The sequence below is a fragment of the Ammospiza nelsoni genome, chromosome 9 (genome assembly GCF_027579445.1).
Source record: "Ammospiza nelsoni isolate bAmmNel1 chromosome 9, bAmmNel1.pri, whole genome shotgun sequence".
NCBI lineage: Eukaryota > Metazoa > Chordata > Aves > Passeriformes > Passerellidae > Ammospiza > Ammospiza nelsoni.
Genome location: NC_080641.1, coordinates 20822695 through 20847811, shown reverse-complemented (window position 1 = coordinate 20847811; position 25117 = coordinate 20822695). Strand labels below are relative to the sequence as shown.

The following is a 25117-nucleotide window of genomic DNA, read 5'->3' as shown; positions in this document are numbered from 1 at the left end:
AAATATGATGAGACTATCTGCTGGATACAGTGGTGCTCAGGATGAGCCCCCTCCCTGCATTCATTATGTAAAGATCCACAGAGAAAGGAAAAAACCCCTTACATGAAGGTTCTTCATAGTCCTGATGAAGCAGTGAGACAGGCTCCTGCCTGTCCTCGTGCAACCTAATGGCTACAAAGTCACAGCCAAGATACAGGTTGTCTTTTTTTCCCTCTCTTGAACTTCATTCTTTGCAAGTCAGCATTGAGATAGTTTCTTTATAAAAGGTATTCCTGATTGCCCTTGGGTCCTACAGAAGCCTGGGCTGCCACACCTATAATGTTTTCAAGTCTGGCCAATTGCACGGATACCAACATGCCTGTTAAAAGCTGTGTGGAAAAAAAAATTGAAGCACTTTACTCTTGCTGCAGTGATTTTCCAACCTGAGATTATAGCTTTAAGGACAGAACCAGTGCACAGGATGTGTACATGAATATGATGTCTGAATATTTACCTGTTTTTCATCTGTTGCAGGATAGCAAGGAAAGGAAGCTTACATGCTTTCAGCTGCTGTGAGAACTTGTATAAAAAATGCAGATGGCTGCAATTACCCCAGTGCAGGCTTGCTGAATCTGTGTGTGCTAGGGATGGATATATTTGATGTGTGCACATAAAAAGTAGATTTTTTTCATGTTCTGTCAGTAAAAGGTATGGTTTGTTGTCTGTCTCAAATACACTGATTAAATAACCGAGCTTATACAACACCGATTTGTTAATCATTGAAAATAACCTTTCGGTTCAAGAGCTTCCTCTGTGAGAATTAATATTTTATACAGAAGTGTTATGTAATAGACATTTTGTTGCCTTTGCAGTCCTGCACAGAGGAACGTGGTGTTAGGCTGATGTAGTTTGGGTTGTTCTGTATAAATTTGTCCACTAAACCAATGCAAATATCAATGAATAAGGGGGAAAAAAGGTCCATATTGCATATTTGTAAATGGTGGTTTGTGTACAGATCATGGAAAGGGAGGATAGGAATTGCTTTGGCCTGACAGTCTGTGCATTAAAACTTGAGGGAGCAGTGTTAGAGGTAGTGCCCTGGCTTGCTTTGTTTCCAGGCACCACTGTGGTTACACAGGCTTTCCACATGCATTAGCAATTGCCTTCATCAAGGATGCACGGAGCACCAGACTGCACGGTTAATCTGACTGTGCTTCCAAATACAAACTGAGGAGTCCACATACAGGGCTCCTCTCAGTGGCTGCCATACAGAAACTTTTATGTACTTTCTGACTAATTAAATGAAGAAACAAAGCCTAACTTGCCTAGTTTAGCCGAGGAACTGACAAAAGGGAAGTGAATTTTTTCATGCACTTGAGTTAAGTAATGTTTGATGGTTTATAAGCCATACTAAATTTATTCACAGTTTTGCCTTGTTGGCCTTGATAATAGAGAGGAAGGAAAAACTGGTTTGATGGTTTTGCTCCACTCCTTTTTTATCCTTCTGACAACAAATATATTGGCTCTGGAAACAAGGAAGTGAAGGAATGCAGATACATAAAGGCTTGTTGGTGCTGCAGAAATTGTGAGCTTAACCAGTGTTGGTGTCCCAATGAAAAGTAGGTAGGAAAAAAAAAAAGAAGTGGACTGAGAGGAACAAAATTGTGCTGATAATCATTCAGAAAAGTGAAAAATGCACAGGTTTGGACAAGAATATTTTTCCAATGTTTAAAACTTGTATTTACCCTATGTTTATTTTTACTGAAAGTTAATGTCGTATGTGCTTAGATTGAAAGGTGAGTTTAAGAATGTCTTTCTTAGCATTGATCAGTTTAACCCAAACAGATTTTAAAGAAAGAAACCACTGAGGCCTGAGTTACAGGAGAAAAAAGATAGTAAAGCCTGAAAATAAAAACATGAGAAACATGCAAAAATACAAAAGAAAATAGTAATACTGAGACAAAGAAAAGGAGATAACAAAACTATGGAGAGAAGTGTGAGTAAATAGAACATAAAATTAAAAAATGTGTGGTTATATATGCTGTCCTGCAAGTGGAAAGTGTATGAATTCTGTTTGTTTGAGGGTGCCTCATTCCAGAAACAAGGCTTTTGTGCTCACAGTGGAATGGCCAAGTTTTCCCTGTTTGGAGCTAGCTTGAAGCAAAGTATTTGAAAAAAATTCATTGCATGAAATGTAATGGGTGTCTAAAGCTCATGGGCTGAATTAGCACAAGCCTAATGGTTTGCACGTGCCTCATTTGTATTTTAGGATTGCAGTGTGTCCATGTGCCCAGTGGCCCAGGGCAGCCTGGAAACAGGCAGTGGGTGTGCAGCTGGTCAGTGTGAGCCGCAGAGTGCCCCTCTCTGCTGTTCCTTCTGTGCGTGAAGAGAGGAAGGTGGCCCTCCACACTCCCACAGCTGCTGATTTCTGTCATCTCGTTCATGATGAGGCTTCGTCAGTGTCTGATTATTTACCCCTTTGCTGTTTGAACTTGTAAAATCTTAGCTCTGGTTTGCTCTCTGCTGAAGAGTGTGATGCCAGAGCTTGCAGCATCAGCTCCCTCTCTGCTGCCTGTGTGAAACAACGAGTGAGCTGCAGCAGTGAGGAGGTTTGCCTGCTTCACCAGCAAGGTTTGGTTTGTTGATGTCTTTGCTCTATTCCTGCTGTCTGCAGCGCAAGAGAGGATGTGGGGAGGAGTTGCACACAGCCTCTGGCTCATGGATGGGAGAAGAGGGGGTGGCCACCAAGAGAAGGGAGGAATTACAAGGAGCTCCCAAATTAAGCTGGGTGTTGGGTGTCATGTGAAAAGCAGGGCCTAGAATGGACAATGAGCTCTGCAGGGAGTGGCAGTGGGATCCTGTAGGCTCCCATGTAGCAGGAGCAGTGCCTAAGGTGCTTTCCAAGGGGAGTGTGGTTTCAAGACCAGCTGGAGCAAATTTGAGCTTGCACTGCTGTTGAAAGGGGAAGTCCTGCCTTCCAGCCCACCCTCTGCTGTGGGCAAGATGCCTTTCCCAGGCACATACCGTGGAGAGAGCAGGAATGTTAAGTAGCAGGGTGGCCACTAATGAGCTTCAGCTAATTGCAAAACTTACTCAGAGATAGCAACAAAATCTGGTACTTATCTGGTTAGGTTACATGCTACTTTTGGCAGTATTTCTACAGGAGGTATCTCTGCTGGGGATTTTTCTTTTCTCTTGATGGCATGACACTTCTCCTGTGTGCTGGTTTGCTGTTTTTCTTAGGCAGCAGCAAAGGAGGAAGATGGCATTTTAACTGAAGAGATTGTCAAATGTCTGCTGTTGTCTGGGTACTTTGAGATATATGTAGAACTGAGAATTATTCAGCTGTGCCGAAATTAAACCTCTAATGACTGGAACTGCTTACTTATTTAATTAGCTGGGGTTTGGGGTTTTTTATTCCAAAATATCTACTTCTTCCCCAAAATACTGTGACTTCCCTCCTTTTCATTTCTTTACAGAATTCATAATGATTTGTTCTAAGTGAATTGTTCAGGGTTTTTTTCAGTCTGTTAACAATGATTATTTCCCTGTTAAAAGCATCAGAAGTATTGTTTTCCTTAATGGAAAAGATGTTTGATCAAGTGACTGTACAAATGGAGGCAGCCACTGTATATAGGACGTGGCATTTGGAGGTTGCATGTGTTATGCCTGAAGTGCCAAGTGCTTGGCTGTGATTCAGATGAAATTGGCACTGGCTGATGCCAACACCCCAATGTAAATGTGGTGTCTTTCCCTATGCTGTAGGGCCCTGAAAGAAAAGTATTGAAGTGAATGAGTGCCAGAGGGGACGACGTTAAGAGAGAAGTGGTGCATGTGCTCCTTATTTAATCTCCTTCGTAGCCACAGTGCCACATACTGACTGTACCAGTGGGTGTGTGTTCTTGTATCAAAGCAGATGTTTCTGTAAAAAAGATGTTGCTTTGTTTTAATAAATTGAGGTTGTCACTTCAAAAGTGGGAGAGGGAGGTGAAGGAAGTAGCATAAAGTGAGAATTTGGCAATTGGGATTTGGAACAAAATCCATGAGGATTTTTGTGGTAAGAACTGCAGGGAAGAATCCTTCACTGGTCTTGGCATTGCCCAAACATCTACTTATGCACTGTTATGATTTATATAAGAAATTCTGCTTTTTCTGCTTTTAGATTGGTTTTGGGGGGTTTTTGTTTTCTTTTGTTTGTTTTAAACCAGAAATTTGTGTTTTGTCATTTGTTATCCTTTACATTTCCTCAGGTGTGATCCAGTCCGTGTGCTCAGCCTGTTGTGGGAAGGGGAGGGTGGTGGTGATGGACCTCAGCAGTGTTTCAGATTGTGATTCAGTTCTTGAAGACAAGCTGTCCTGTTCTTCCCATGCCTTGCCAAGTGTGGTGGTGCTATTGTTCAGCCTCTCCTGCCCCCCTAAATGCTGATACACTCTCAAAAAGCACAGTCCTACTTGGAAGGTGGGAGCTGCCTTTGCCTGCTGCTTTCAGAAGTGGTGGGTTGCCTTTGGGAGCGCTGCTGAGGAGGGATTGGAGGGCATGGTGAGCTCGGTTCAGGCCCTTTTTACATGGCTTCCTGACCTCCTGAAAAACAAGGGTTACAGAAGCAGCCAAGGTGAATGGCCCCATGGCTGTGAGCGTTTTCTGTTAGACCTCAAGTATGATCCAAAGGTCTGTTCTGAAGCCTGCTTGCTCTAGACCCTTGGAAAGTATCTAGTCACGGGTTTTTTCCTCCATCTATTTAAAAACCTAGAGTCTCTGAAGACTCCAGTTCTGCATAAAAGGATTTGCTTCTCCTGAGACCAGTTGACTACTCCAAGCCCTTTCAAGAAGAAAAGTCTATGAGGCATATTTTATTTGAGGATTTGACAGTGTTTTCCCCATCTCCTTATCCTAGGTCTCTACTGCTAAGAAGAAACCTGGAACAGCAGGTTCCTGCTGACCTTTAAAATTATCTCAGTGGAAAGCCTGACACAGGGCTCGTTCCTGTGTGCTTCTGAGTGCCAGTGGGTACCACCCCTGAAAAAGCCTCAGAAGAAAATTAAAGGGAGATTTGGGGCGGAGGATGTGTTTGCATTTTTTTCTGCAGTGGTTTGAGCAGCTCAAGTGGGTGAATGCAGTGCTCTCAGTGCTGGGTGCAGACCCCTACAGCAGAACAGTCCTGCTGCAGGCACTGCTGGGCTGGAGCAGGGGATGCAGCTGCTTGTCCCTGCCTGTGGAGCATCCTCTGCTCTGGAGGGCTGCCCGTGTACCTGGGGCTTGCCACGCTTGCAGTGAGCACCTGCTGCACTGGTGTTGGCAGCCTGGCACAGGGTGCTGTGGTTGGCAGTGCTGGGAATGCCCTGGGCACACCGCAGGGCAGTGGCAGGCTGTGCACTGAGAGTCCTGTAGAATCCTGCCTGTTGCTAAGGGACTCCTTTTGCATATGCAGCAACACTGGTTTATAGAGCAGCTTTCCCTGTGTTTGTTGATTGGAGGTAATTACTGTAAAATACTTGATTTATAACAAGGCATACTTAATAAGCAGCAAAGTAAAATAAATATTCATGAATTACCTGCTGGAGTCTGTTCTTTTTGCTGAGTCGTTGCTTTCTGTCTGTGTACTCTGCATAGGTCTGGAACCTCTGGGTCTCTGGGACTGAAGGCAGCTCTGCTGGATCTTAGCTGGTGGAAGTTTTGGGCTGAAGAAGGAGGGAGACAATCCCACTTTTTCTCTATTTTATTCATCCCAGAGGACAGAGGTGTTTTCCTGAGATTTTTTCAAGCAGCTCATTAAAGTGGTCTGCTTGCCTGGCATAGGGCTGTAATGCAGTAGTTGAAGTGTCATCAAAGTGTTTGTGTAAAACACGTGCACTGTGCAGCTACAGTGCTCTTGGTTAAGTTAGGATGAGCCAATATGTTTAAGAAAATATGTGGGAAATGACAAATTGCTCATTTGAAATCTATGCTCTTCAAGAATAGGACAACTCATTTAGAGTAGTTCCTCTACTCTAAATTAAAACAAATTTGTGCTCAGTCTTCCCTAAAGATGAAGCACAGTCAGCAAAAGGATGAGTAACCTTTGTCTTCTGTGTTGCAGAGTGGCATTCCTCTGACCCCCACTACCATGCCCACTTTATTTGGCCAGTTTGATTCACAGGAGTTTGTTTTTATATAGGAGGAGTCTGTGGAGCTTGTCAAAATGAGCAAGTGATCATCAGTGTGGCTTGGTATTCCTGCTGCTGGAGCCTTCAGGAGCCAGCGCTCAGCCCTGCTGAAGCCAGAGGAGCACAGCCTGATCAGGTACTGAGCCAGGAGTGGGAAGGGGTCTTTCATGCAGAGTTAAGTTATGGATGATCATTAGTTATAAAAAGTTACATTCTTTGGAAGTTCTTGTTAACGTGGGTGGCTCAATGGAGGCCCAGTAAAGGCAGCCACATCTGTGGGCCTGGCAGGGGTGGGTGTTATGGGTGTCTGAGTTCTCTGACAGAGCTGAGGTGAACATAAACAAATGCAACACATTTTCAGGGGTATTTGATTTGCACATCTAATGTGCAGTACATGTTTGCAAATACCGTTTTCAAGCTTCATGTAAGTTGTGAAGAATGGGCTAGGAATACTCTTCACAAATGTCTGGATGTTGAAGAGCAGTTTGATGTCTTGAGGAAAGGTTTTTCCTCAGCTTTATTCTTTGTTCTAGTAGGGAGACTTCAGTGCTAGCTTTTGATGAGCAGTATATTATGTAGGAACTGCAGAGCACAGAGGTAGCAGACTGATGGGTTTTAAGACACAACAAATTCTCACTTTTCTTGTTATGTTTTTATTTGCTGAGATGTCCATAACCATTCCTGGAAACTGGTATTTATTCTTGCATTCACATCTTTAATATTGTCATACTTGAAGATTTAGTCAGGTTCATCTAGTGTGAAGACAGAGAAGTTCAAGATTTTGATTTATTGTATTTGATTTGGGGTTTTTGTCTTATGTAACTGTAGTTTATGTGGAACTCCTGCTCTGAGGACCATGATTTGAAAAGACTTTCCATATTTTTGTGTACCATTAGAGATCCTTTATGAACAGGGCTAGGTGGGCTTGTACAATGCTTGAGATGGCAGTGGCATGCAATTCACTGTTAGAGGGAGCATTCTATAAATAGGCACAATGTTTTTTCACCTCAAGTGATGCTTTCTCTCCAGAAATACCAGCCTCTGTAGCTTAGCCTGTCTAAATTTATTAGTCACATTTTTGTTATTTTTGTATTAATTGAGCCAGGTGGAAGCAGTTGAGGGTAGCTTAAAATCTGTTAAGAAAATAATTCGTAATGTTCTAGAGGTAGTTTTCAGCTCTGATTATGTCTTTCCTGGTGTGATTGAAAGATAGAGACTTTTTCTAGCATCCATTGTGAATACTTCACTTTTTTTTTTTTTTGTCTTGGGAAATAAGAATCAGCATTTATTTGATTGAACAACCAGCTTCCTGCTTCCCAAGGAAGAGATAGCGGCTCATTTGCTTGCAAACATCCCTCCTGTGGAGAGTCTTTGTTGGGGAGTTAGAGGAAAGCTAGCAGTTCCTAGTGAAATAGCTGCATAGCAGGATGAAGAGGGATTATTGAAGCATTACTAGGAAATTCATGGCTGTGTGGAAGACCTTATGTACTCCACAGACGAGCTGACCTAAATTCTGCAGCCAAGCCTAACTGGTTTCTGTGTTGATGTGATGTGGCAGGCTGGATAACCTGCAGCAGATCTGGGGTTTAAAAAAAAATAAGCAGAGGGGATACAGAGAAGATTTATGTTTGAGTGGAAACACAGACAGGCAAGTCTTTAAGAGTGTACTGAATTGATCTTAAATTTTTTTTTATTGTTTTCTAACCCTCACTTCTCTATTCTTAGTATTGAGTATTTTTCACATAGCCAGGATGGGTCTGTATTATAAGGATGCTCATTAGGAAAAGTGGAGAGATGTTGTTTACTCCTGGATGAGGAATATGTGGATGGATTTGCTCATAAGAGGCTTGGAGTTCTGAGATAGGTTTTAGTAAAGAAACTGCTAAGTATCTTCCCAGTAGTGAAACAGTTAACGCAACTGACACTTGAACTCTTCAGGAAAATAGGATTAGTATCCACTTGACATAAATGGAATGGCTTATGCTTGGGTTTCTAGGTGATGTTTGTTTCTCAAGATTATAATTACACAAAACATGACACAAAAATCTAAATAGAAAACAAAATGCCGGGTCTGTCACAGTCAAGTTGGTCAGTCTGACCTGCATGCAGTGTTTTTGTGCTGTTACTTCTTGTAGTAGTGATGTGACTTTGCAGTTTAGTTTCTGCTGGCACAAATGAGGTGTGAGGGCAGTTACTGCTTCCTGCCTTTTTCTGTACACATAAGCTAGACTGATGCAATGCTCTTCTTGGCTTTCACCCTTCCTGCTTGCTCACTTTGGTTACCTGGTCTCACTGCTTCCTTCTCAGATTCCTCTACTGGTATGAGAGGAATTTTTTTTGCTAGTACTGCTTATACCATGTCCTGTGAAAGGAACTGTTTATGCAGGCAGAAAAATTTTGCAATCACTAGAAGGACTTTTGCGGTAAGATTTTTACTGGCATGGTTGGGAAGCAAGAAAAAAAATATTGGCTGATACAGTTCAATGAACAAAATGTTAAAGTGTGGCTAGGGGCTTTGCTGTGCAAGTGTTCTGGTCTGGTTACTGTGATGGAGTGTGTGTGTATTTATAAAACATTTCTGTCTGGAAACCTTTTTGTGGCGGCATAAGCTTTAAGTCTTGAATTGTTTTAGAAGAATTTCTGCAACTGCAGCATCCTGAAGTGCCAGGGGAAAAAATAGTGATATTCTGAAACACTGCTGGCTTATTTTAGCTCACATTTCACTTGATGTGCTTTTGATTTGTTTTAAGAACAACTTATCTGTATAAGCTATTTGTTTACTATACGCACATAATAAGCAGCAATGCTGACCTTCAACTAGAAACCAGAATGACTGCAGGTCCTGCTGCCCCACTGCCAGGAGCAGGTATGGAGAGGGCATTAGAGAGCAAGGGCTGTTTCCTCTGCATGTGTTTCAATACCAGAAGCAGTAATTAGAAGCTTATTAACTGACTAATTAATTAAATTGATTGGAATTCCCTCCAAAATGGCGAACTGGTTTTTGCTTGCATTAGTGTTATTGCCAAGGCTACCTCAAGGCAGAAGCAATGTTTTCCTTAGTACAGATATAGATGTCATTTTGAGTAATTCTTTGCAATGAAAATAACTGCTGTATATCTCGCTCCAGTGTTACAAGTTTCATGTTGGTTTATCTTTTCTTTCTTCCTGTCCTTCCAGCAGAATTTTCAATGTTATCATTAGAGACAGAAACTGAAAAATAACTGGAAAATATCTGGAGAACAGCCCCACTTTGGTGTTTTTTTCACTGTTTTGCTCTCGTATTTCTTTGCCTAGACAGGAGACTTGTCTATTACTGATAGGAAAAAGCAGTCCTCACAGTGATGGGTCAGTGAGCTGAGTTGCTTCCAGCTTGTCCTTCTGGAGCCTGACCCAGCCTGGCTGCGGGCGGTGGCACCGACACAGCACGGGGGAGGAAGGGGATGGCCTGGCAGGGCTTGTGGCCAGCTTGTATAGCAGGGAAAAATCTGAGCAGGGTCAAAATGCAGCACTGCTCTCTTTCAGCCTTCCCTGGAGTAATGTCTTGTTGCATGGTTTTGTGTTCACAGATCTGCTTTGTACTGGATATGTATCAAATTCAGTGGGCTGCAGTATTCTTAGCTGTGTGTTTTGACATATTATGATGTTGTTTTGAAATACCTACCTGCTCTCAGTTCTTGACTGGAATCTCAGGAGGTGCCTTTTGGATAGATGGAAGTGATTCTCAATATGTCATTCCCTTAAGCTTTATCTGTTGTCTTTGGTAGGTGATGCTGTTTTGAAGAAGGCAGCAGCATCACAGTTCTTCTTCTCTCAGAGCTTGAGTGAACACTGGAGCACTAAATTGGTGTAGTGAGGTGCAGCATCAAACAGTAAGGTCTGCCTGTCCTTGTCCATACCTGATTTGGTTTCAGGAGAGATGAAACACTCCCAGCAATTGAGAAATCACAGGAGAGACTGGACTGGGGAGAAGCTGACCTCTTCAACACCAGGTTTTCCTTGTCTACATGGACCCAACAAGACTTGTCGTGCTGTATTTGCAGATGATGGTAAAGAGGACTACCTTTAGATGTTGGTGACATTATTGCCTTGCATCTCAGATAGTAAAGATGGGGGAAGAGACAGAGATTTGCAAGGAAAAAATGAACAAACAGCTCTTTGTTGCTCAATTATTTTAGTGCTTCTGTGGTTTAGCTGTTATATTGTGTTACTCTGTCCACAGCTTTTTATGGGCCTCTTTTAGAAAAATTTAAAATTTACATAAATATGTTTCTCTAGTTCTATTTATTATTTCAATTAAAACATTCCACTGCCTTTGGTGATTGGATATATAAAATCTGGCCTTTGTTGCTGAGCAATGAGCTCCCTCTCTGCTTATCTGACTGCATTTCGTGAAGTGGGTTTTGCTCAGTGTATTACTGGAAACATGGAAAAGTCTTCTCTGCATAATTGGAATTGTTTTGATCAATAAAGCATCAGTCTCTTTTCCATTCCATTAACTCTTACATTCTGCAGGAGCTGGGCAAAAAAAGTGATTTTTTTTTTTTCCCTGCTCATAAATTGAATCTGCTACTTTTTGAGGTAAAATGTTTTTCCAGGCAGACTGCAAAACAATTTTCTTGGGGAGTTCAAGTAATTATTTAAGGAATATAGTAATTGTTGACATTACTGATATTTGAAACATAGGGGGAGAAACAATTACATGAAAAGACATTTTTGAGAAAGGAAAACACCATACAGCCCCTTCCCCCTGGCCCTGCCATGTGCTGTTTTGAAGTTCTGTGCTAGTTAAGGGGAGCACTGACCAGGTTTGGGTTTGGTTTGTTTTTTCCAATCTTTACTATGGAGGAAGCATTGTAATTTAAGGCTTTAGAGGCAGAGCTCAAATGCCACTCCACTATTTCCTCCAAAACCCCACCAGAGAGTTGCTTGGAGCAGAGCTGCTCTCTGGTGTCCAGCTGTCCTGTTGGCAGCTGGATCTGGCAGTCCCACGTGCTTTGCTTTTTGGCAGGTGGTGTGTTTTGGTGACTTGCTGCCTGCCATGCCAGCAGGCTGAGATGCTGGTAGTGCTGCTGGAGGCTGGAGCAGCAGACATCCCTGTGCCATGGGTGAGATGGGAAGGACTGGAAACAGAGATGCTGCATGGGGTTTTTCTTGAGGTGCAAGAAGCAGTGGGCTGTGATAGAACCAGACAGCCACGTCTCAAGTCACCACCTTTTGGCTGAAGGCTGATGGCTGTTTTTTCCTGAGTGTCTGTGCTCTCTAGTCCTTGGGCAGTCTCTGATTGGTGGTAACTTGCAGTGAAGTTCACAGCAGTACTAGATTTTCCTTTTCAGCTCAGGGAACGGGATGGAGAGCTGCAGGTAACCTGTGCAGGATCTGTGTGAGTGTTTGTGAAGGCAGATGTGGGTGGTGACAGAGCTGGGAGGTATCAGAAGGGAGAACATGGAACATAAAGCTCAGCTAATTTTGCAGGAGTGTATTGGCCCACTCCTCTGGATTGTGCTGTCCTGGTATGTGTATTTAAACTGAGACAATCTGAAATTACTGGCTGTCAACTTGTTAAAATAATCACGTTGCCAAGAACTCTATCATTTTGTTAAGCTTCATTTCAGATTTATTGCATTTTTTTTCACCTTTAATGGGACTAATTCAGGGGATGCAAATGTGAGGTTTAGCACACTAGTTCCACTCCCTGCAGTTCATTTAAATTTTCTTTTCATTTGCTTTTGCCCCCCTGCTCTGTCTCAACCAGGGTTCAGTCTGAAGGCATCTAGTGAGAAACTATTCCCTTCACTGAGAGGGTAAGTCTAGGTTGTAGGAGATGGGAAAATGAGAATTAGAGCTCTCATCTATAAACATTCAACAAAGCTTATTTCAACAGCCTCTTCTGTCTTTGTTAGAATAGTTGGAGGTATGCCAACTTAAAAAGCCCTAAACCTGCTTTGATTTAACTTTCACCCAGGTCTTTGTGTCATGTCCTAATGAGGGCCAGAGCTACTTCTGTTTTCCTTATGTGTTGGATAGCACTTTCATACATTGGTGGTGGAACTTGGGTGGGTTTTTTGCAGTGCTGTTGAGTTTCTTTTCCTTGTGTGGGTTGTTAAAATAGCTGTGCTACTGGGAAGACAAACACTTAAAATTGAAAAATATGATGAGGCAAGGGCTGTCAAGTATTATGCATCAATTTTGTACTTTACATGCTGAGGTCCTGACCTACTTGAGGTCTCTAGGTACTTTTGCAGTGTAAGTGTGTAGCAGTGATAAACTGCAGTGTCTGGCAGAGGGATTTGGTGTGCAAGGACACCTGAAAAAACAACCTTTAATCCTTTCCCTGAAATGAGCTGGTTTCCAGGTTTCTATTTTTTCAGAGGGGTTGGACAGGGTGCTTCTATTCAGTGTGTGCTGTCATGATATTCCGTGGTCAGCACCTTGTTTTAATAGTTGTCAACAAAGTAATATTGATGGAGCTGACTTACTGGATTTTTTTTTTCCCCCGCGTGTGTGCCACGTTAATTCTTTGAATGTATTTTTTTCTCATAAGTAATCAATATGCCAGGAGAAGCCCCATTCACCAATAGCATCTGAAAACAGTAAAAAGAGCAGAAGACCAGAAAGCCCCCAGATATCCCTAGACAGCAACAAAAATATGAGCAATAATGTGGTCGAGGGGAGAGCTGCTTGTAGCCAAGGGCACTTGCTAAGAGGGGGACAGATTATGAAAGCTCACCTTTATCTTGGATTTTTGGATGAGGAAAAATGTAATTGTGTTCTCTCAATAAATGAGTGCAGTAGTTATGTTATGTTTTGTTCCTTATGGTATTAAATGCCCTGTTAATATTAATAGTTTTACAGCTTGTCACAAAAGGCCTTGGTGTTTATTCTTGGTTTTCTAGATAGTCTGATTACAGATGATGGAACTAGACAAGCTAAAGGGTCATGGCATTTTAGGAAATGATTCTCTAAATGAATATCTCAAGGACTTTCTAGACTTAGAGGTGTCCCCAAGATAAACTGTTACTGATCTGAGGCCACGGATATGAGTGTTTCTTGCTTATTAAATGACCCAAATGTGAATAGATATGTGTATGAATAAAAGGCTTTGTGGATCAGCACTGGCTGAAAATGTTTCTGAAGTTTGCACGAGTTAAACAGCATTACTGACATTTCTTGACACCTTTTCTGCAATGCCATCTACCCCATTAACAGCATATTTAGGGGATGGACTTGTTTTGGTTCTGTACAATCAGATTGCTCATAAGGAATGTGCATCTTGTTTTCACAGCAGTCATAGAGCAGTCCTCAGGAGCTGACTCACTGCTATTTTGTAAGCAGGGTTTGCCCCTCTGCCTTTTATGCAATTCTGCATTTTTCCATTCCACAGTCCATGGCAATTTAGATCTTAAGTGTGCTGGTGTTAAAAAGCCCGCTTCCTGGAGTAGATCTTATCTCTATGTATGTGATGTGTACTTGGCCTAATTTGATACTAACAAAAGTAATTTTTGATTATTTCACTTTTTTCTAGTTGTGTCGTAATCGTGTTATGTTACAAAAGCAGTTCCCCTGCAGCTAACGTACATGATCATTAACAAACAAGTATTAATGATTTGGGGCGAATTGTATTTGGTCTGTTAGTTATTGTTACAGTGTCACACTTGTAGGGGCTTGTTTTCAAATTTTCCTGCACAATACTTGACTTGAGTTTCAGATTATTTGTCTTGTTCTACTTGCATTTTCACTGAGTTTTGTTATTGGGATGTCGTGGTAGGGTGGGACTGGTAAAAATGGGCCACTGGAAAGATACTGAAGGAAGGCCTTAAAGGTTCCCTACAACTTGAGCATTCAAGTTAGAATTTCTAGTGTGTAGCATACCTTGAATAACACTGGATTCCATTATTGACTTCCAGAATCATTTAAACTCACTCTCACACCTTAGTAACACTTTATTCATGGCAAGTCAGGTATTTTCTTGTGACTTTTTATTGTTTGCTTTTACTTGGCTCAGTTAGATTATTTTTTTCCACATTAGCATCTTTGGAGGAAGTAAAGTGCCAGAAATCTTCAGTGCTGTCATGATTTTTATTTTTTTAATGAAAAGCTTTTCTGAAAATAACTGTCCACCAATGTGTAAATGAAACTTCTCCCAGGTACTGCTGCCTTTGTAATTTTTTTTTATAGCTTTCCTAGGTAAAAGTTGGAAGATCAGATTGTTTTAATTGATGTTTTTGAAAAACTTGTGTGGCTGGAAAACTGACAGTAGTCATGTGAATTTCGTATTACTTCTGCATGGTTAAAATCAACAGCAGCACTCTGGGCTGCTGCTAGAAATACTTCAGAAAAGCCATACAGGAGAGACTAGGGGAGGTAACCCAGCAGAGACTTTTTTCCTTTTCCTCATATTCTCTGGTAGCTCTAAGGCTGAGTATAGTAAAAGGGGAAGATGTAAATCATTCTTAGGGGAAAAGGGTGAAGTGATGCTGGTTTTCCTGGCAGTAGCCAGGAGGCTGCAGAGAGGGGAGAAGCAATAGGAAGCTTTTGTTTCCTGGGTGGGGTTTCACATCTGACACTGGTCAGAGGGAGCCTGATCGAAGGCACCGGGCGGGTAGAACGCAGCACCTTCCCTGGGAGCTGCTGGACTTCAGCCTGGGTGTTCCTGCAGGAAACTCCACCCTCTCCTTCTATCTCTGGTACGTTTTCCAAGCCTTGATGTCGTCTTCTCACTGCTGACAAAAAGTTACATGTGTGGGAGATATGCAAATGTGTTGTAGTGTTCTGATATAATTTTAGCACAGGAAAAGAGCAAGCTCTGTACATAGGTATCACTAACTGAGCTGCAGTCTTGCAGCTGAGTTATTTAGTAGAGCTGTCAAACTTTGAAAAGAGATTTGCATGGATGTGGGGTGCAGGATCAAGTTTGGAATTTTGTAAACTTAAAAAGTAGCTTCTATCAATCCACAGTTCTCTAAATTCCTTCACAGAGAGTAGAAACTGTCTGAATGAGTACAGAAGAATGGTATAATTCAATGACATGATAACTGAGGATTTCTCATTATGTGAAGCCTCTTATTATTTACAGTGTATACCGTCACTGCAAGAATACTGGCTTTGCAATGAATAACTGAGGTGGACTTCAGTGGACTTTATCTTCTCTTGTTTCTCTCAATGTAAAATTCTAAATACCTTTTCCCTTTTTTTCTTTGTGGCTTGGGGTTTTTTTGTGGGCTTTTTTTTTTTTTTTTTTTTGTTGGGGGAGGAATTTTTCTTTCAAGGTATAATGAGGGCTTGATGATCTTGTGGGAGAGGAATGAAACTACTAAAATCCTTTCTCATATGTACAGGGTTAAGTATTACTCAGGAGGGTAATGTTCCAATGGAATTGCAGTCTCCCCATAACAGTTTAGACTTTGGTAAAGCAAGTGGATGAGTCATTGCACGGATTTGATGGCTGAAAAGGTTGATTAATAATTAATTTAAAAACAAGATGCCCTTTCCTCTGTGTCCTCGCTTTCAGCCATTCAAAAGATCATCAGATTCCCACATGTAGTTTAACATTTGAGTACTAGGGACATGTTTACTTTGTCTTTCCCTGAACTGAAAATGTTGCTTTGTCTTTGCTTTTGCTCACACATTATTTATGGAGATATAAATGTCAAATTTGATTCAAGTGCTCTGATGAGGTTACTGCACTTGGAAGGAGCCAAATGTTCCCATTTGGTGGGCTAGGGTTATACTTGCCTCGTGACCTTCTGAGATACACTGGTATACCAGGTACTTCATGGGTAATGGCATTCCTGATTTTCAGGAATTTTCACATACACGTTCTTTGCTATTCCTCAGTAAACGTTTGTCAGTCAAGGATTTGTATTTCTATAGGTTTGCATTTGTGCTGCATGTACCTAGAAACCTATGGGTTTCTAATAGGATAATGGATTCAGGGTGCTTTCTGCCTTTATGCTGGGATAGTGATAAAAGTAAAGATGCTGCTGACTGCAGTGTAACCCTGGAAGGATGTAACCCTCAAAATTAGCCCTTTGAGTTCAGTTAAATTAGCATAAATAATGTCTATTTGAGAGGGGTTCAACAGCAGTAGGTCAGAGATATGGGGTCAATCAAAACCAATCCATGAAAGGCACAGAAGCTTCGGCAACCTTTTGGATCCTTTAAGGTGAATTGATACCCTCTTGAGTGCTCCTATCTGGGGCAGATCTTTGATACAAGATAGGTCTTGTGACTCTGATGTTAGAAGAGGTGATAACCTGTGTTTTGTCTTTTTGGTTAACTAAAAGCATGCTATGTGCAATCCTGGGCAATTTAGGTACTGAATCTTGAATATTTAGTGCATGGTGAACATACATCAAGACATCTGTTTGCTGACAGTGTACAAAAAGCCACTGTTGAAACTTTCATTTTTACTTATTTGTTATTTACTTATTTGTTAAGTGAAAGGTGAATGAAAATGTGCAATAATCTTACCTTGAGCTGTTGCTATCACTCATAATTTAAACCTGAAATGCTTCACATTTTCAGTGTAATGATCCTCTTAATCATTAAATTCTGAACTTGGCTTGGCTGTAGTCTTCTGATCAGGCTTCTGTAAAAAGAAGAAGGCTGCCAGATATTTGGTACCAAGATGTAGCTACAACCTTCTGGTGCTGGTGTTTCTGACATTGCATTTTGTCAGATATGTAAGGTGCAGCAGCTGACACCTTGCACTTTACAAAGCCTCAGTCTTTGAAGATCTGCCTAAATTTTCCAGCCTGCAGATAATGAAATACTTTGGCCTACATTATTTTACTGTAGTCAAAAGCTAAGATTTAGTTGCACTGCTTTACAAATGCTGTATAATTGTTACTGCATATTGCAGAGTTACTATGAGTAGGGATTTTGGCCTTTGCAAGGATAGCATTTGGGTTAGACTTCAGGAAGTTTTGTAAAAAGAGGTTGTTTCTTGGCCTTTGTGATAAAATCACCATTTGCCTGTGCACAGAATATGGAACGAGAAAGCTCTCCCTCCCACTACCTATTTAATTTGTGTTAAAAGCACTGAAAGTAGGAAATGTGGAGATGAGATTTTAGCTGCAGGGAAGAATATGTAATCTGATTTATAAAACTAGATCTTCTTGAATGCTTGTTTTACTCCAGCAAAGCCTTCTTTGGTAAACGTCATGTGCAGGATTGAGTGGGTGTTCACCTGCTGGTTTGTCGGGAGAGGAGGACAGGAAAGCAGTTTGCTCTTGAGGGGTGCTGGGAAGAAGTGGATGATTTCACAGCCTGAGGTATATAAAACTTGCTCTGGTGTCAGTATGGGCAGTGGAATTTGACAAGAAGTGGGAGGGGAGAAGTGTGTGTGTGACTAGGGTGATACTTTGTGTTCTGGAAGGAAGAAGCAGGGTCTGGAATTCATAGTTTGACATTTTTGATTGTGGGAAAGAAGCCAAAGGAAGCTAGTGGGTGTCGGGACATGACTGATTTGCTCCAGTTTACAAAGTAGGTGTGGACAGCAGAAATCAGAAGGACAGCAAGAAATCACCATGATTTGTTTTAGCTGAAGGGGCAAAAAACAGCCAATGGAATGGTCACCCAAGGCACCCTGAGCTGCTCTAGGTACTGATGCTGGAGCCTGGCAGTGCAGCTGTTTCCAGCTCACAACTTGAGAGCCACTTTGCTCTGAATTACTGCCATTGGGAACATCCTAAGGCAGAGAAGTCCCTGAAGAGAAGCAGTTGCAGTTCCATTGGCTTTTTCTCTGGGATCACTGTGGGGACCCCTGGATGAGTGAGACAGGGGTCAGAGATGGATTGGTGTTTCCTCCAGGCCTTATCAGATTTGCCTGCGGAGAGAGATTTGTGAGTTGAGCAATGGTGCTGTAAGAGGATTCCAAGGCAGAGCGGGTGAATCTGGCTACTGGAACTTGTCCTAAGGAGCCAGACTCACCAGGGCAGCGTGCCTGGGTGTCTTGGTCCAGAGCCTGTGGAGTTAACATACACAAAGTATGTGGCTGGGCAATCCTTGTGCATTAATTTTGGTAACTTTTGTAAGGTATCTCCTGTTAATTACCTCGCTGTTGAATACGTGAAAAGTAAGATTGGGATGTTTTCTCTTTCTATTAAGCTGAACTAGAAATAGTCCCTATGGGTTTTGAGGCTTGGACACAAGAACATTACTTATCATGTGGTGTCACATCAGCTGAAATCCTCAGACAGTAAGGCTGCTGGGTTTCCCGACACTTGCCTTTCTCCTAGTCTGTCACAATTCTTCCACCATTCACGCTGGCATTTCTTGTGTGTTTGGGTTATGGGTTACCCCCGTAACAAAGCTTGTGAAACATGGCAGTCTGTGAAAAATAGGTCTGTAATGTTCCTTCAGCTTTTCCAGTGGGCTAATTTTTCACATGTACATTTGCATTAATAGCAGCTGGCTTCTAGTTAATAAATACAGTGCCCTGTGAAATTAATGGGTTATTAGGGTTGGATGGGTTTCTATGGTGCCCTTAGTGCTGCAGCTTTCACTAGCTAGCTGTGCCTTTGCTTGTGTGCACAGCAGAGTTGTTTACATGTTAGGAATATGCTAGAGGCAAGGAGAAAGGAACAGCTTTAATGTGATGCAGCTTAGATGCTCTGTGGGGGAGGCCTCAGAATTGTTCATAACAGGATCAAATGTCAATCAGTGTTTCAAGAAGAATAAAGTTACTGTTTATGAGAAAATTAAAGAATAGTATATTACATGCTTTTTCTCCATCTATTTTTGACCCTGTCTAGGAAAATGTCCTTCTCCTGTGGTTCTCTTGAACCCTGTGAGAGTATCAGTGATGCCTAGGAGAAGGATCTGTGCAGATCTCTCCTTTTGGCTCCAGCCACTCCTCTGGGCTGCCTTTGGTAAGGAAACAAGTAATATGCCAGCCAGCTTCTTTCAGCTCTTGCATGGAAAGCCTGGTGATCGTGTTGCTGAGGATGCTGGTGGAACATTGTGGTTGCTATTAAATTTCTTCTACAGGCACATCTGGGGATTTACTGCTCTATAGAGTAAGAAAACAGTTACTCTGACATCAAGCCATGAACATGAGAAAATGGCTTCTCCCTCATTGCAAGGGAGGATAGAGAGAAGTGGAGAAGAAAACAGCTGAAAACCTCCTCCTCTCCCTCCAGAGCTATTTTTTGCCAGTGACAGAGAATGGTGGGATGAGCAAAGCTGATCTATATCTGCAGCAGGCTGTGGCTCTGATCTGAAGATGTATCCCCAGGAAAAAACAATGAGAGCTTAAGCTGCGGGGGTGGGAGCATCTGAAGTCAAAGCACTTCTCTGCTGGTTCTGCACCTGCAGTTTCTGTTCCAAGCTGCTTTGCATTGTAGGCAGGTGATGCTTAAAATTTGTCAGGAAGGGGCTATCACATTTTGTCTTAGATGATGCCCCATGTGTCAAGCTGTTAGGGCAACAGGCTGTGGTCTGGAAGAGCAGCTGGGGAATGCAGCTTGGGGAGAAAGGGTAGGGATGGGGAGGGAAGGGCTGGAGAGGAGTCAGGGATAATTGTGTCAGAATAAAAGGCTTTTCAAGCCTGGGCTAGGTGCCTGCTAGAAATGCTATTCTAAAACCTTGCAAATACACAGTCAGGAATTTCATTTGCCAGAAATCAAGCTTTTCTGATTGTGTGGCTTCTTGCATTCTTAGAATGGTTTGGTGTTGAACCAGTGTCCTGATATGTTGTGTTGTCTGAGCCTGCCTCCCAAGGGAGGTATTTTGGACAGTTACTCCCAAGTAAATTCTGTGTGTCATTCTGGAGTTAAGGGCTTGTCTTCACATGCCATTAGGAAATCCTTCAAGTCAGCTGAAGGTGTGAATTTAAAGTGAACTGCTTCAACTGTTCTACATCTTTGAGGCAGAATAATTGAGAGTTGCTCTGATTCTGAAGAAGAGCATCTGAAGAAGGTCTCAAAGAGTTTAATCAAATCAGTTTTTTAATTTGCATGGTTTTTGTCTTAAGAGTTAATCCAAAGTGCCTTATGCAGACAAAGCCTCAAAGTGGATTATATTATATGGGAAGGCTCTTCTTAAGGATTTGGGAGGGTTGATGTAGATGTATTACTAGTCAGGAATAGCACTTGTATTTTAAAGTCACCTTGTACTTTCATCTGAATTCATTTTTCAACCTTCTGACTCTGCTAACCTTAAGCAGAAATTATGAGAGGATGTGAACTGACTTTAGTCTTTGCAATAGACCTTTAAAATGCTGCTCATGGCATCCTTAAAGCTGTCACTAGCCATGTAATGACTGAAAATTTCAGTTGAAACTTCTAGTTCACATATTTAATCTTTTATAGTAAGTGAAATGCCCTTTAGTGGATAAAGCTGCTGATTTCTTCTGAATTTTTTTAAGCTGATGGGAGGAGGGTGAAGGAAGTTAGAGGAGTACAAGCTCTCTGAGCAAATCTTGGAGTTCCACCCCAAACTGAAATTCTTCCCATCCCATACAAAGTTGTTTTTTCAGATGTGTGTATGCAACAGGGACCTTTACCAAAATCTGGGTAGTAGAAAAAGGCTGAATGTTCTGTTATTATCTGAGGCTTTTGGCAGTCTGCATAGTTGTGTTTACCTCAAGCCTGAGAGAAAGGGACGGAGGAATCTGGCACAGGGGTTGTGCACTTCGGACTGAACTGTGTGTGCAGACTGGCAGTTTTGAATATTTGCTGCTTAATTCAGGAAGAATTTGTTAGAGAAGTTATGGACAGAGCTTTCTATTTAGCATTTCAATGTATTGCTACAGTCTTTTTTTCTTCCTTCTTTACTTCTCTTCCTTTTTTAATAACAAGAGGAATGTCTGAATTACTGTAGCTATTTTTCCTTCGTCATTTTCAGTTGTGCAAAATAAGTTGCAGTGGCTGATGTACAGCAAGAACACAGATTATTGCCTTTTCAGTTACTGAATGCAGACTTGTGAAACAGAGTAGGGAATTTCTAATTTAATTAAATTCATGCAAGTATGTGTTTCAGCCGCCATGTGAGATTAAGTAGAAAGGTCCATAATGTATGTTGAACTGCAGAATTCCATCTGTAGACTGCTACTGCCATGCTTTCAGAACACAGAATAGATCACCGTGTGGGGATAGTTAGCATATTATTTAAATAAGGTTGTGAAAATTGAAGGTTCTGAATGTTTTTCTTACTGTTGAGGCAATTATAAAGTCGAATGTTGTTACTTCCTTGCTGAATACTTTTATTGCCCTCTGAAAGACTTGGTTCTAGAGACTAAGGACTGATTCTGCATGAAGTTTTAATTGACAGGATGGGCAAATCCAGGCAGAGCACAGATGCCTTCACCTTGGGCAGATGAGGGATGTTGTTTCTGCACTCTTGAGTGCACATGCTTTGCGCTGCCTTTCTTGGCTGAGGAGCAGTTTCTGTGCAGTGTCCCACTGGGGCCAGACTGAGGTGAGCTCATTTTGCCTTGTTCATCAAACAAGCAGCAGGTGGCTGGGCTGTGCAGAAGCTGTGAACCTGAGTGAGGGTCAGGCTGGTGGTGGGAGTCTGAATCTGTACACTATCCAGTCTGCTTGACTTACCAGTTTGGTTACTTGGTAAATTCCTCATCTTTACAGTCAAGGACTAGATTTTGAGGTGCTTTTTAGAGATGTCTGAAATGGCTGATCAGTAAATGGTAGGTTTGTTTCCCTTTGTGCACTCTGGTTAGTTTTGTTGCCTCCAGAGTGCTGAACATCCTGTTGGCATCATGGAAAGATGTTCATGGAAATTTAGCCCACTGCAGGTCAATTCTTGTTTCAGGTCTTCAGCTGACAAAGCTACTGTGGACTTTGTTATCACACAGAAGTTGGTTGGTTGCCATGGGACCATTGAGTGTGACCCATTTATGTAAAGGATAGGCAAACAGCAAACAGCCCCAAAGAAATTGCACTTAATGCTGCAAAAGAGCATATTTGTCATCACAGAGAACTCAATGTCCTTGTAGGGAAAAAAAAAAGGTGAATGGAAAACAGATCTTTGTAAGAAGCTACTAAATAGTCCAAAATCTGAAATTCTGGTTTTAAGAAAGAAGACATCTACACTAACAGCCCTCTGATTTCAGGACACATCTAGAGATTTAAAAGAAAAGCCAGTAATTAAGGGGAAAGTGGATATGTGAAGTTAGAAGTTAAGGAAGTAAGTTAAAGAATTAACTGAATATTTTCTACAGCTCATCTGTGTTAGAAATCATTCAAATTACTAGACAGAGATACTAAAGTAGCTCATGCAAAAAAAGTATAAATATTTGTTAATACTCTTCCATATTTGGGAAGGTGTAGAATGTGATACCATCAGTGCAATTCCAACAGAGAATTAAGTCTGATTTAAAAGTCTGTAGGCATGCAGACAGTTTTCAATAACTGTTGGTCTTGGGGGTCTTAAAACCAACTGTGCTGGAATAGACAAGGAAAGAGTGGGAGACTGATTTAATCATAATCCAGCTGGCTTGAAATTATCAGTCACCAAAATACTGAAAAAAATTAAAGCACTCTGAGATGTAGTAAAGCTATATCTTCAAAGGCATCTGCTGCAAGGGGGATGGAGACAGTTCAACCCATTATGGTCCTCTGCTACTCCACAGCTCCTTCCAAGTGCTGTCTCCCGTTCCCTCTCTCAGCAGCTGCACAGTAGTCAGTGAGGACTGCTGTGCCCCTTGGGGACTCCTGTCCTGACATGTTACTGCTCTGTGATACTGCAAAAGTAAACGAATTAAGAACTAACTGATGTTTGAAAGTTAGTCACTTGTGGTGAATCACTGTCAAACAGGAATGCTTCTAGAAATATTGTTTTAAGGATTGAGGTGAGGGCATATTCCATTGAACCTTTTCATCAAGTAGCTAGAGACAGGGGGCAGGATCTGTACTGGTAGAATTGGCAGGCCATATCACTCCAGGCAGTGTGGTAAACAAGGACAAAGCAGCTTGGACACCAGAATTCACACAGCCTGGTGAACTGTAACAATCAAAGGTGCAATTTGATATAATCTTGTAATATCATGGAGCTTGCAGGTGTTGCGCTTCAGTATAGTGACAGAATAGGAGCTTGGAGAGACAACTGCTTGGGGTACAGTGAGTCAACTGCTGGACATGACTGCTGTCCTGCAGGGCAGCAAAGGGGCATAGCTGGGGGTACGAGGGGCAATGGGAGAAGGAAGGTGAATTGTGTACAGTTCTGATATCAAGAGGAGCCTGTTGAGAATGGCAGTGAGTTCACATAAATCGGAACGTATTTGAAGGCTGACTGGTGTTCCACAAGGCGAGCCTGAAAGGCTCATTCTGTTGCTGGGTTTGTTGTTTCTTGATAGATAAGTGGAGGAACTTAATAATTGGTGGGAAACACCTTCTGAAGGAGAGCGCACTGAAGGCTAAAATGCAAACAGAAACAGGCATGACACAGAACTGATGGCTGGGAGCTGCAATCAGGCAGTTGGAAATAAGTGCATTTGTAATGGTGAGAGAGCATGAGTGTTAGAACAAATAAATAACAGAGGAAAGTGGTGAACTCCACCCAAAATGTTCCCAGAGCTGAAAGATTTTCTGGAAGTGTCCTCTGTGCTAAATACAGGAATTATTGAGGGTAGTGGTATGACTTCAGTAAGTCATAGATGGGACTATACAAACCTGCAAACCAAACCTGCAAACCAAACTCTTCTTCGCATGTGCTGCATAGTTGAGCTGGCCTCTCTGCTAGAAAGTGTGTGTGTGTGTATATATATACATATATATATATATATATATCGTGTGTGTGTGTATACTTCAGGAGAGGCATGTACATGGGTGGTGCCTCTTGGCATGAGATACGTAGCTCCTTTGTTAAATATTTCAAGGGCAACTGAAGGAACTGGAATCCACAAGTGGTGACCAAGAGTTTCCTAACCACGCATGTGGTTCTTCATGGACTCTAACTGGGAGACATGAGTGCATTTCCACTCTGCTTATGCTAGGAAATAATTGCTGTCTGCAGGGCAGACTAACTTGTGTGTAATGCTGTCTGAACTCTTCTCACTCTGGAACTGACCTTTCTTGCATATAACCAGTTTTAGAGTCTTTGTGCTGCTCTTCTCTTGCAAAGCAGCAGCTTAGATCTTTCTGTTCCTCTTCTTCAAGGTGCATCTAAAAGACTGTTGAGGAAAAGTAGAATGAAATGGAGTAAGTGCAGCAGCAGGCTCACTAGCAATGAGTTTATGAGTAATGTTTGGGGGGGTTGGGGAGTTGGGTGTGGTTTGTTTTTTTTTCTTTTTTAAAGTGGACAGTTAATTTCTGAAACTCACTGCTACACGATACCGTTACGGATAAGAATTGATAGGATTCTGGGAAGGATTAGACACCCAGGAAATTATTTCTTTAGTTTCACATAAATCTATATGATTCTGTTCTGGACTTAAAAAGCAATTGGTAACAGTGGGGTCTAATGTAGTGGACTGATTATTGTATAGCAGTTTACTAGGAAGCTCCTTTTGCTGTATCTGTTTCTAGCTACTTTCACAACAGGAACTGGTGATTCAGTTCTGTTTCTAAATTTAATATGAGAAGGAGCATAATTCAGGCTGAAGGAACACTGAGGGTGTGTGTATGATGGGGAGGTGGTGATAAAGGGAGAACGCACCCTGTGTGCTAAAATGTGTCATTGTGCCTCTGATTGCAGGGCATACATGCTGATACACAAACAGAATATGCATGGATCAGAGTAGCAAACTGCTTTTTGAACACTCAGCTTTTCAGTGACAATACTTGTACAGTATTTCTCTGTTGTATTAAAGTAATTGATCTGCAGGGAAAATGAAGCATCTGTGAGGATTGATACTATCAGAAGCGGAGAGAGAAATAGAGCCAGGAGATTTAAGTTATGGAAAGAAGGTTTAGCTGTATTTTTGTCAGGCAGAAGTATTCCTTTTTAATTACCTCTTGACACTTGTTTTGGAGAAAGCTTCTCTCTGTTCTTAAATGAAGAGTTACAGATGCTGTAATCTTCATTACTTTTTTCT

General features: G+C 41.7%; 1 protein-coding gene across 2 annotated transcripts in view; it reads left to right on the top strand.

Annotated features, from left to right (window-relative positions):
• LRRC8D (leucine rich repeat containing 8 VRAC subunit D) overlaps nucleotides 1-25117 on the top strand; it is a 52075-nt gene that overhangs the window by 5288 nt on the left and 21670 nt on the right. Inside the window, exon 2 of one of the 2 annotated variants that reach the window (XM_059478071.1) lies at nucleotides 6135-6259. The exons of the other annotated variant lie outside the window; for it this stretch is intronic. The gene's annotated coding sequence lies outside the window, so the exon portion shown is untranslated. The remainder of the gene's footprint in view (nucleotides 1-6134; nucleotides 6260-25117) is intronic. 2 annotated transcript variants of the gene reach the window in all.